This window comes from Diadema antillarum, unplaced genomic scaffold (assembly GCF_040938485.1).
Source record: "Diadema antillarum isolate AM-2024a unplaced genomic scaffold, OU_Dant_1.0 scf00000030, whole genome shotgun sequence".
Lineage (NCBI taxonomy): Eukaryota > Metazoa > Echinodermata > Echinoidea > Diadematoida > Diadematidae > Diadema > Diadema antillarum.
In genome coordinates, this window is record NW_027270919.1 from 1,656,637 (window position 1) to 1,670,417 (window position 13,781).

General features: G+C 38.8%; 1 long non-coding RNA gene across 1 annotated transcript; it reads left to right on the forward strand.

The window, feature by feature from the left end:
* Positions 1-8,811: 8,811 nt before the first annotated feature.
* On the forward strand, positions 8,812-13,781 carry LOC139740707 (uncharacterized). Its single transcript, XR_011711586.1, has 4 exons — positions 8,812-8,948; positions 9,972-10,109; positions 13,041-13,329; positions 13,710-13,781. It is a non-coding gene; the product is annotated as an uncharacterized lncRNA (long non-coding RNA).

A 13,781-nucleotide genomic window follows, 5' to 3' on the forward strand; every position in this document is an offset into this window, starting at 1 on the left:
CTGTAGACCTACAATGTACCGAAACATGAACTCTCGTACGCAAAGCATTCCTATTTCTCGGAAGAGATCTCAGTCATTGCCAAGTTTATTCTGCTATACATAGATTACCTCAGTTCTATTCTCATATCATACTCATGAAACAAGGAAGTGGCTTGTGTTTGTATTCCAAGGATGTACTTGCTTGTAACATATTATCTGCTCTCCATTATCTAGCTTTATGAAAGGATTCAAGTTACCGGTACCACTCAGCTTCTTTATTTTCATTGCTTTTTGGGGCATCTATATATTTTGTAGTTGATGTGTGTGTGTGTCTGGTATACACCACATACAAAACCATGATTTTTGCACTATGCACCACTTTGATCAGGATATTATTTATAACATGAAAATAATGTAACAAGTGATAACAGTTAAGTAATAAAAATCAGTCATGACATAAAAAGCAATGGTGATATAATGAACATACAGCCAGGGCTGCCTCATCAGATTTCCTAAGCTGTGAATTCTTCCTGAGGGCCCTGCCACTGTATAGCTGCGAAGCTTTGCCCTTGTTTAATGTTGTACTTATACACACATCAAGTGATTTTGTGTAGGTGAAATATCCTGTCCAAAAATCAGCACAATAAGGAGTGAGGAATTACAGAACTTTGGGATGTTTCTTTGTTGCTAATATTGTTGAGTAGAGTAATGCAACAATTGGTTATAAATGCAGTTTCGTGCTAGAGATTTTGCCCTGAAGGAGTCGCATGCTCTGCATCATATTTTTCCAGTTTTGAACAGGTTTTGGCAGTGTTGATACAGAGACTCCAACCTAAAGTACCTTCTGATCTGGAGATTCTCCCGCCTGAAACCCCCAGCAAACGGGAGACTCAAAGTTGATGTGTGCGAAGTGCGAAATTCCCAGGGTTTTAGATGCTCTCTGGTGCTATGTAAGGCTTATTTTTTCAACATACGATAGAAATATGTAAGAAATCCTTTCCAACGGGAGACAAAGAGCCAGGGCGGGAGAAATTAAATCTCAAACGGGAGAACGGGAGATTTTGCAAAAATGGGTTTTCGGCGGGAGATCTCCCGTCGAAAACGGGATAGTTGGAGTCTCTGTTGATAATGCAGCACCAACTGTCTACCATCACATCATGTCACAGGGCAAGAACTACTATACAGAGCATTAAAAAAAGTAATCCAACTTTGAAGGGCTACTATTTCATCAATTGCCAGCTATGGAGAGCACAGTGTTGGCTGTGAGGAAAAGAGAGCTTGTCTTCTTCCTGTTGGTACCTAAATATGTTGTCAAATGACATGCATGATTGTGAGCACATGAACTTTAAAGACAACAATGACAAATTGCACTTTTTCCAAGTTTGAGTGTCACATGAAGGAATGATGAATGTTTCACTGAATGGAAGAGATCTGTCAATGAAAGTAGAAGAATGGGCCAGCCTGTACGAAAGCAGGTTTACATTGACGATTTGTGATTTGATAGGATTTCTTCTAACATTTTATGGTCCATAACCTATAATATGCCCACCTGTCTGATAACTTGGTCACTCCCACAAAGGCCAACCCACATAGTCCATTTTTCTCTGTTCGTATTCAACACATAGCTCGCAGCGACAAACCATGTCTTGAATAGAGAAAATGGAAAATAGGTTACAGTGTAATTAGCCTTTGTGGGAGTGACCAATTCCAGTTGTCAACAATATGGCCATGTTGAAGGTTATGGACCATAAGATGGTAGAAGAAACCCTAAACACAAACCTGCATGATTGCAGGCTGGCCTCTTGATTTAATTAACCACTTTCCTTGACAGATCCATTCAGTGAAACATTCATTCCTTAACGATAACACTCAAACTTGGAAAAAGTGCAATTTGTCATTGTTGAGGTTTGAATTTACTTCAGTTTGTCTCTCTCCAAAAAATGAAATTTGTAAGATCGCAACTTCTGATCTGTAATTTAGCAAACATGTCGGAAAAAGGAATTACGGGACTTGAACCTGTCATGTACTGCTTTCCGGGCAGCGACACTACCACCAGGCTGTCCCTGGTTGCCGGCAGTGACATGATGAACATAGAACAAATACCCAAGCTCTAAAATTTGACATTGTTATGTTAAGTAGTCCAAGGCGGGCAAGGCATTATTGTCTTTAATGCATGACTTCTGTCAACATAATTATGTATCAATGGAAAGAGAGAGAGTTCCCCTTTCCTCACAACTATCATTGCGCTCCCCATAGGTGACAATTATATTATAAAATAGTAGCACTCCAAAGTTAGATTGCCCTTTTTTCTTTTTTCATATGCACTGTACACTGTAAGTCAATCTCCAAACATACCTGTATTTCCATCTGATGTCTAATGTTGCAGTACTGATCAGTCATTTTGGGGGTTGTATAAATGCCTCATAATGGTATGTGATCTTAAGCTGCTGTACAGTGTCATGTTGGTTCATGATGAGTTTCTGTTTAATCATTTTGTTTGCCTGCTTGTTCTTTCTTGAAATGCAGAAATCCTACATCAAAGAGGCTACAATGGCACTGACTGTTGAACTTGAGCAGACGTGCCCTGGAAATACCCTATTTGACCAAAAAAGATCAGGTCAAAAAGACATACATGTCACAAGTGACATGCAGCTTACAGACTGCAATGTATCGAGGAATGCTTGCTTCAGTGATGATGAGTTTGAAGAGTTCTTCAAGGGACTTAGGAATGAAGAGGAAACAACACAACGACAACGAGACAATTTGGAGAAAATTACCCTGGACATGCTGGACCAGAAGTCTCTGCGAAAAGGAGATGATGTCGTGGAGATGCTGCATATCATGGAAGGGGAGGAAAAAGAGCTACAAGTGGAAAAAGAACAGCAAGAGGTGAACATTTATATAATGTACAAATTTGACTTAACACCTGTTGCACCACAGCCTTCAAGTGTTATTGGACCAGTTTAAGGTGGCACTGCCATGCTTGTGCAAAAACGGAGTTATTTGAGCCCACTTCACTTCCAATCAGTTTCTTATACTGCCACAAAAGCCATAGCCCCTATCATATCCTTGTTAACAGAAATTTCATCTTAACCCATCATATTTATACATGCTAGGGAACATTGCAGTACAATTTGACATTGCAGTCTATGAATTTGGTGTGGTAACCATGAAACTGTAGAACTCTACATACTGATGAGTGTTGACCAGAGTACACTTTCCAGTATGAAGTCTAATGAGTTGCTTGCTAATCCTTTGCATCCCTCATGTGTGCCAATGGTGCAAAGGATGTCGAATTTGGAGTGAAATTTTAATGTCTTGTGTATATCCAGACTTTTAGACTTGAATTCAAACTGTGAGAAACATCTACAAATTACAAATGCAATCTAAATATTAGCTAGAAAAGCACTCTAAGAGCGTAGACCTCCGCCAAGCAGCTACTTTCCACCGATGATCTTGCTCTTCCCAAAGAGATTTTTCTCCTCTCCACCACTTTACCCATAGGTACGGTATACATGCTGAAAAAAATCGCCTGATTTCCCAATATAGAAGCCTTTGTTACGTCATAAACCCTCATCTGCGCGGCACGCCTCGCCCTAGCAGAAACTAAAGCACGCACTTTAGTGCGCGTTTGAAAACCTCAAAAATGCGCAGCTTGAACTCCCAAGTTCATTGACCCTACCTGTCAAAATATCAAAAATCCTTCATAAACTCGCAAAAAATTATTGGATCACTACCAAAATTTAATCATTTGTTACTTGGTCATTTTCATCCTTTACTGCAAGTTTCATCTAAATCCGTTCACAACTTTTTGAGTTATTTTGTGCCCGAACAAACAAACAAACGGTAACGAAAACTTAACCTCCTCCCTTGGCGGAGGTAATATTCTAACAATCTCATATTTGACTGGCTAGCCTTCATCCACTACTGTTGACTTTCTGGAGCCGAATGATACTTGTCATGCCTTTGTTGTCCGTATGGTAATGCTTTTGGATTGCTGGAGCATTTTACAATACGACATGTATCAAGAATTTATATCCAAAGCAGGGTTAGACTGCCTGATCCCAATTGCTTTGCTAGTGGATGAAAAGTTATTCAAATATGAGGTCGGTTGTAGTCTAATTTTATTGTGATATATCTTTCCCCAACAGATGATTTTTACTCGTATGTGTGTGTGTCAGATTTATAAGATGAATGCAAACAAATTAAGGAAACTGACCAGAAGTATTTTAAATGAATGAAAATGAGCAAAGAAAATGGGATTCCTTTGGAATTCCAATCTGAGGCCTTTGCTGGATTCCTAGACCAGTAGAGCACCAGTGTAGTAGTCCGGATGTCTCTCACATGAATGGAGACGGAATCCCATTTTCTTTGCTCATTTTCATTCAAATTCATTAAATGTATTATTATTATCATTATTATTATTATTATTATTATTATTATTATTATTATTAGTACAGTTATCATTGATAATATGATTATTATAATGATTATTATTATTATCATTATTTTATTGTTATTATTATCATTATTTTTATTATTATTCTTATTATTTTTATCATTATTACCGGTATTCATTCAACCAGGTAAACAATATAGGATAACTATCGTAACATTACAAACATGAAACAAAAACCAGAATGAACATTACAAAGGGATACACTGTACTGTACATGTTACACAAAATGAAAATGAAATAGATGGAGACAACATGAGAGTCAGTTCACACAAAAGTAAAGACATTTTCTATTGCCTGTGGGCAACCAGCCTATTTCTGTGCAATGAAAAATTTGGTCAATGTGCTAGTTTGCCGTTTGAAAAATCATATTGATTTATTGAGAGATGTATGCAGTTTTAAGTGTAGCAATGGTCCCTGCCAAACCAAACTGTAACACTGTGTGACTGTTTGCTTGTAGATGCTGCTGTATGTTTTACTGTACTTCTTTTTTTTCTTGCCTTTTTACCAGTCATTCATCAACTACAGCTAGCAATATATGCAATGTAGAATAAGATGTCCCACCTTGGTTATACTATCAAATTTTATTTCCTCTCCCCCTTTCAAAAATAGGTGAAAAATGTCCTGGGGCAGATGCAGTCTCTTTATACTGACGATCATGAGGAGGAGGAGGAGGAGGAGGAGGAAGAGAAGGAGGTGCAGGAGGAGAAGGAGAAAGAAGAGGAGGAAGAGGAAGAAAATGAGGAGAGAAAGGAGGAAGAGGAGGAGAAAAAGGAGGAAAAGGAAGAAGAGGTGAAGGAGAAAGAGGAGGAAAAGGGGGAAGAGGAGGAGGAGGAGAAGGAGGAAGTGGAGGTGAAAAAAGATGTCCAGGAGAGGAACAAGGAAGAAGAGGAAGTGGAGGAGAAGGAGAAGGAGAAAGAGGAGGAAGAGCGGGAAGAGGAGGAGGAGAAGAAGTTGAAGGAAAAGGAGGAGAAAAAGGTGGAGGAGGAGAAGGAGCAGAAGGAGGTGATAGAAAAGGCAGAATTGGAGGACATGGAGACCAGGGGCAAAGGAAGCCCTCGGAAGTCCATGGATGGTAACGCCAACGGAGCAGCAGGTGGAAGTGGGCATCAGTCGGTGAGTGTGACTCCTTCATTCTGGTTCTAGGCATATTTGGTGCTTGATGCAGATTCATTTGAAATGTTGATGTAATATTGTCCCCATGGTGGCCTTGGGACAGTGCTGTTGAGAGCAAAAACACTTAATGTTTGTCATCATTTCTCTGTCCAGTAGAACTGGTAAATTGCATTTTGTTTTTAAATACCATTATCGGTTACAAATAATGCATTGTAATTGTTCATGAGATGCCGTGAAGAGGTACATGTAGTTACATTCAAGTTGATGACTATACTAGTACCAAGGGGCACCACAGGGAAGTTGCATCAAGGTTGAATTTGCCTTGTGGAGCTCAGGTGAGCATCAAACCCCCTGAACTCTTGACTGTTTGTTTTTCAAAGGTACAAATTCATGACACTGGTTATATTGTATCAGTGCTTTAGACCACTGATATACGAAATGTTTAGAGGGATCGTATAGTTTTGGTTGAGACCTAACTACAGGTTTCTAGCATTTTGGGGCAACAAAATGAGAAACCTCCTATGAAATATGAAAGATTATGTAATTCAGCATTTATTTGATGAAAATTGGTTTTGAAATGGCTGAGATATCCAATACAGAGTAATCCTGATAAAAGGTGGAACCCAACTTTTATTACGATCACTTTATTTTACTTTGTTTTGGATGTCTCAGCCACTCCAGAACTGATTTCCTTCAAATAAACTTAGAATTTGTCTTTGAATGGTATGCTATGTAAAATTTCACAAGTGGTTTCATGGTATCTTCTAAAAAGTTGCAAGCCCAATCCTCGCCTCCACCAATAGGCCTACTGTACCATCCATAGTGTTATCCAACTCATTGTTTTTTGTTATCACACGTTTTAGTTCTTCCTTCTTTACTGTGTAGAGAACTGGGGCAGCAGCTTCCTGTACTGGTGGTGGTCAGTCTACCGCTCATCATACGGGAACCAGAAATGGGGTTGATTCTGGCAGGGGTGGTGGAGCTGGCGGTGAGGGCCCACCCAACAGGCGTCCAGTGAGGCTCCTCAGCCAGTGTGAAGCTGTAAGTTTCTCTTTGCCTTCTCCCTTACCTTGTTTGCTTACTTATACAAACACATACACTTTAGAGTGAAACATCTCTCCATCGTCAATTTGACATTTGAAAGGGTAGAACAATATAATGAAATAATGATTCGGCTGAGGAGGATGACAGCTTTAGCAAACTTCTTTTGTGATGTCGTGCTAAGAAGCACATATGCACACACCCTGGCATTACTACAGACAGTGATGCGCAGAAAGACAATGAAGGCAACATTACCCAGCAACACCTACGTCATTTACTCTTCATGACAGCTCAACTTCGGCAATCTTAGTATCGATGCTACTGTGATTGGCAGTATCATCAACAGCGCCCCCGCACCCACTGGGTCTATGCGCCTTTAAAAATACAGTGATGACATTGCACATACATCTAGCTACCTAGTTTGTATCAAGGGGTGCGTTCAAGCACTCTCCTAAAGCGAACTGTACCGTACTGTACCCGCGCCAGAGGAGCGCTAGAACGCTTCGTAAAGTGTACCGTACTGTACTGTACTGAGCCAAAAGTAGACCACTTCCCGATGTGCTCCAAAAGTGTACCAAAGCGTACCAAAAGTTCGCTGTAAAGCATGCGCGTATCATGCGCATACGTCACAATGGAAAGACATCATTCTCTTTGTTTGGGACAGGTGTAAGTCGTTCAAGCGCCAGGTCGATGACATTCTTGCTACAAACAAGCGTGACCTCTTCTAAAAACAACTCGTGGGGTATGCTTTCTCAACAGAGTGCTCGAACGCTCCAAAACTGGCACAGTTCGGTATGGTACGCTTTGGTTCAGTTCACTTTGGTTCGCTTTAGAGCACTCGAACGCACCCAAGGACGTTCAAAATGTTCAAATTATACTTAGTAATCAATAACTCAATATAAGTACTTAACCCTATCTCCCTTAATCAAGCCACGATTGCTAAGTTTGTGCAACCCTGCACTAATATGATGCAAGTACAGGGCTGCCAACTCTCACACGTGCATTGAGCGTGGATGAGACTCACGCATTTTGGTCCTTTCTCACTCTAAAACTTTATTTCATTTGCATGCATTTCTATGGATCTCACTCATTTTGACTCCTAAATTATAGCATTGGCCTATGGGAGGCTCACTCTCAACTAGTTTCCTGTGTTGGCAGCCCTGCAAGTAGTAGAAGTGCTGTATTGTGTATGATTTCATTTGGAGTAACAGTGGGAAGATGTGTGAACACAACATTAGGCAATCATTGCCTCATCTAATTTGCCTATATCACTATGTGAAGGACTCCAATGTTATTGTTTCTTAAAACATACAGAGTCTCATAGCTGATGTTCAATTGTCTGATTTCAACGTGGGTAGGGCTGGGATGGAGCTGACTTTATGTCAGTTTCATATAATTTATCCATAGACTGTGCTGTTGCCTCAACACTGTCACATAGTTGTGTTGAGAAGATATGAGAAAATGCATCTTGAAAGAGAGCTGCACTGTAAATGTTCTTTGCAAAAGATTTAAGTGCTCTTTGGTGAGCATTTTACATTTAAACGTATTATTAAATGTTTGTTGTCCAAGTACAATTGCTCTTTACTGTTTTGCGGAGAGAATGAAATGTGAAGATTGCAGGCCTTTGCCAAAAATATATACTGAGAATGGGCCTTTGTTCCATGTCTTTATGAGAGAACTGTAAGAAGAACTTTGCCCATTGAGTCCACAAAATACATGTACAACTTTATCTGGACCACAAAAATCCAGACTGAAATACTTTCCTTGACAATCTGACTCATTTTGACTTGCATTGATTGGGAAGAATTATTGTACCATGGGACATGTTCAAAGACATATTAGCAGTGCATACTGAAGTTTGCACTTACTTGTTTGCGTTTACTGCTTTGATGCATGTATTGTGTCAATTCTGTTTAGATGGTAAAAACTTCTTTTGCACCTGTATTGGTTTGGTTTATAGTGTTCTACGTTTATTTATAACATCTGCTTCATGTTCAACAATATTAGAATTATCGGAGTAGAATTTGACAAAAAAGATATAACCATAAAACATGTATTAAGCCTAATGTACTTTGCATATATAGAACGTGAGATGTAAACATCCATGAAATATTTGCAATAAAACTTTGTGTGTTTCTGTTTGATTGGTTGCTCTAATTAGGATGATACCCAGACAAGAGATGAGCAGTTTTGCAATTTCTATGGTCAGGATGAAACTACTTCTCTGTCATTGGAGGAATCATGCGACACATAGGCAGCTTCGCAAGCTGTTGGCCCTGACACCTTTCTATGTGAAGTTGAAAAAGCCAAAAGTGGACAAAAACATAGAGAAGTGTCTTGTGCTGTAACTTGTGGGGTAGGCTGAAGTGATGCTTTTTATTCTAACAAAGACTTTATTTAAATTTATTTTCTAATGACAAAACAGAAGTTATCTACTGAAGTTCTAGGAGTACAAATTCCTGAGAGAGTCCAATAAGTGAATAGTTTCTAAATGTTGTGAGATGAAAACTTTTACCAGCGTCTCAAATCGATAAATGAATCTAACAAATAATAAAAAAAAATTGAATTCTTCATACCATGTGTTTCCTGACATCTGTTGATTTTGAGCAGCCTAACCACTGCCATTTGGCAGTGGGGTGCATTGTGCTGACAAACTATTTTTATGTCCGACAGATATTGTTTTGATCCATTTGAACTTTTTATTCATACCAAATGCTTAAAAGTATGTTTTGTTGGTATTCGTGAACATTGAATCCATATCACAGTTTTTCAAGTGCTAAAATAAAATTTTTCCTCTCTCCCTTTCTGTTCTCTCATTATCTTACCTTTGTTATGTGTAAACACAAACTTAGCCATTTGTACAAGTCTGTCTTTTTATTTCAATGTACTTGCTTACAACAAGTTTGTTTTCCCCAAGTACTGTTACCATTCAACTGTTGTTGGTTGTAAGAGGGACCTTTCCACACAAGCTCTGTTTTCAGGTCTGCTCATCTTCATTTCCCCAATATGTACAAAATGACAAAAGTGTGAATACTCTTTGTTGTAATGTTTGCATGAAGACTTAAAAAAAAAAAAAAAAATCATCCAAGTCATAGTCTCAATGTCATAGACTCTCCTGAATTCATTGCAGTGTGATCAGTGACACTTATTCTTTCCCATGTGGGTATGAGCATAATTATGGAATGCCTTTCTCTTCCCCTTGCAGTGACTGTGTGCATACATGTGCTTGTTACTGGGGGTTACTTAATTGCCATGGGTCAATATGGTTACTTTTTACAGCTAGAGCTATGCTTAGACTGGATAGTAGTTTGTCTGTAGGCCCTTTCCAATAAATATGGGCCACCATACTTTTTATGTGCGTGTTCTCTTTTCTTTTCAGGAGTTGAATGTGACAAAGAAAGGAGAGTACAGACAAGAATATGAGTACGATGAAAAAGAACAAATTGGAGCTGGTACCTATGGAATGGTTTGGGTCATTCAAGACAAGAAAACAAAGTGCTATTTGGCAATGAAAAAGGTAAGAAGAAATGTTTCGAAAGAAAGCAGGAATGTATTGCCTCGTAGCTACATGTGTGCATGTGTGCCATGGCTATAAAATCGTGCATACCAGTTGCGCTCTGCATAGACAAGCCGAGGTTCCATTGACATCATGAAGCCATGGCTCAACTTGCCGAGGGACAAAGACTGCCTATGGGGGCTAGCTCTATTTGCATGGGCGAGTGCATAGGGCTAAGCGTTACAGCCCACGTCCCATCTTCGCATGCGATTTTATTCAAGTCAGCAACACGGGCTGGCGAGTATGCAGTTTGTGTACTGTGCGCTAGAACTATGCGCTTAAAGGTTCTGTTTACCTCTGGGGACAGTGATTTAAAAAATTTTTTAGATATGACATTTAATGCATATGTATTGGTCTGTTGTATCGCAAAACATCCTATCATATAAAATTTTCATGATAAACCCTAAAATATAAGGAGATATCTGTATTTTTCTCTATGAACCGCAACTGTAGACGGTTTAGTCTGGAAACATTTTTATTATAACTATTGTTCACATTTTGTGTATTTAACAATACCTAACATCCATTTTACCTATTAAATTTTTTACATTGGTTGTGTCTATTTCTAAGTCACTTTTTCGAACTATTTTAAAGCACTAATGCCAGGTTTTTATTTCATGTGCATATGGTAAATTATGCTTTTAATACAAACATGGTTTTTTGCCCCTACTTCAAGCAATGCGTTTTGTTTACGTCGTGGAACCTCGGTCTTCTATTGACAACTGTACAACAGTAGTCTGCAGATCGTACATACCATTATAATTTCAGTGTACAGAAATGTAGCATGTATGATACGTACATTGAAATATAGTTCAAGTATAATTTGATCAATGGTGTGATTTCACCAAATAAAAAGGAGTAAAAGAAGCTACCATCAAAGTTTCTTATTCATCCAGTTTTGCTGCTCAGATATCCTGAATAAGGGTAGAAAATGGTTAAAGGGTACTGGTATTCTGGTCTGATTGGTAGTTGTAGCAATATTGTCACTGTCCACAAAATCCCACTTGTGTGTTTGTGTTTTAATGGCTGAATGCTTGTCTTATGATGGCTGTAAGAAAGTATACTAGGCTGTGCTCATGAACTTCATGGGAGACTGTGTAAAGTTATATGGCATACTAAGCCTCTCAAATTGAGAAATGTCTTAATTGATATCACCATTTTACCACATGCTCCAAATCTCAACCTTTAGCATTTTGTGGTTCCAAAACATCCTGTATAGGATAATGAAGAGATGTAGACCATGTAGACCATTAAAGGACAAGTTCACCTTCATAAACATAAGGATTGAGAAAATGCAACAATATTAGTAGAACACATCAGTGAAAGTTTGAGGAAAATTGGACAATCGATGCAAAAGTTATGAATTTTTTAAATTTTTGTGTTGGAACCGCTGGATGAGGAGACTACGACAGCTTGTGAGTCATATGCGTACAACAGTATAAAGAAAATGTAAAAGAAAATTCAACATATTTTCACTTTTTTCGAATAATAAAAGAGCACTTGACTTGCCTCTTTCTAAAGGCAGGGGGAATAATATTACCCATAACATGTGTCGGTAAGGAGTCAGGGGAATGTGTACTTTTTTCAAAAGATGGAATTTTGTGAAATTCTCTTTATATTTTCCTTATATTGTTGTACGCATGTGACATCTAAGTTATTCATACACAGCAGTAGTCTTCTCATCCAGCGGGTACTGCACAAAAACTTCAAAAATTCATAACTTTTGAACGGATTGTCTGATTTTCCTCAAACTTTCAATGATGTGTTCTACTAATATTGCTACATTCTCTCAATCCTTATGTTTATGAAGGTGAACTTGTCCTTTAAAGATATAATAGATCATTTACTTTACAGTCACTAACAGTGACTGTAAAGTAAATGCAGTAAAACAAGACGATGCTAGTAAAAGGTTGGTCCCACCTTTTATTAGCATCCCTTTGTTTTGAATATCTCAGCCATTTCAAAACCAATTTACATCAAATAAACTTTGATTCTCTCTTGGAACTAGTGTACATCATGCTCTTTCAACGTTTTATAAGAGGTTTCTCACTATCTCATAAAAAGGTTGAAAATCAGAAGCCCTATCTCAACCAAGACTGTATTGTCCCTTTAAATTTCAGATCAATTGACATTTTTGAAAGGGTACGCCCTCCTGAATTGTCCTGTTCGTGATTGGGTGTTAACACTTTTGTATTGACATGTTTTTCCTCTTACATGTAATTTACAACACCTGCAATGTATCAATTATGTGACCGATTGTGTTGTTGCTAGTCAATTCATGCCGTCAAACCCCCGTTTGAGGCGAGACCCCATCACCAAACGAAGCTGATGGGGTGCTATACCCCCTAACGATTCCTCGTTTGAGAATGGGAGTAGATGTATTTGTCCACTGCAAAATAACTTTCTACTCAGACGTGGCAAACCTGGAGGCCGAGCCAGGGCTTAATGACTGCAACAGCTGTCGTATTACGTAAGAGCATGATAAGGATATCTGCCTGTGGCAGACCATTCAAAGTGCACTCAATTTTCTCTACTCTTTCTAAAGTTTTAGATTTTATATTCTATTGAGAAATTCTATAGTCATCCGTTTTGAATTTTGAACGAAAAAATTTGACCCATAGATAACGAAAATACAGGAATACGAAGGAGAGCATTGTAGAAGTTTGTCGAGACACACACGCACCATGGAGCTACATAGCCCATGCCAAAACCAACACAATCTCCTCCTCTCGTGGGTCCCCCCCCCGTGGCGGTGACTGTTGCTTAGATTAGGCCAGTGTCAAGAAACAGGTGTTTTATATCGTTTGTTTTATATCTTTGATTTGCCTCATGGCAATTAACTGAACACTTCTGGTGTGTTTACCATCCTCTCAATTCTTACATGCACTCAAGATCCTTGCCCGATATTTCAAAGATGGTGAGGTGAAAGCCAGCGTCATCTTGCAGAGCAGAAGTACACCTTCCAGTGTTTACTACATTCCAGTTCTGCACCTCGTTACCCTGGGCAGAGAATATGTCCACATCTTCCAGCAGCTCATAGAGGGGCAGACACTTTTTGAAATCCGCCAGTCGATTCTTACCATCGACATTCATCCTGACCAAATGTGGAGACTGATTTCATGCATTGCCAAGGCAATGAAATTCCTCCACGACTGCGGAATCACTCACAATGATGTTCATGGTACACACATTTATTTGATCAATACCATGGGGGAAGGGAAGGGGCTGGGCATTCATCATGATTGTTTGAAATAGGACTATACAAGACTTGAAAAAACTTGTATCATATCAACATTCATGACAAAAGTTCAGAAGGAATACATGTGTTTCTGAAGCAGTCTCATATATATGAAGTGAAAATCAATTTAATCAGTGCTTCAATTTTGTGTAAGCACACAGCAATGCAATGTTACTGGAGAGCCACGTAGTACCCTACTCCTGTCAGAAGATGTAGTGTGTGAGTTAATGTTAAAATGATTGCATTAGGCCTTGTATGAAAGAGATTGCCATTATTGTGAAAAGTTTACTGTTTTTATCCTTGTTCTTTGTTTTCTCTTGCAGATGGAAACGTTATCGCGACCACCCATTTTCATGCATACTTGATTGATCTTGGGGAGGCCCAAATTCACCCAG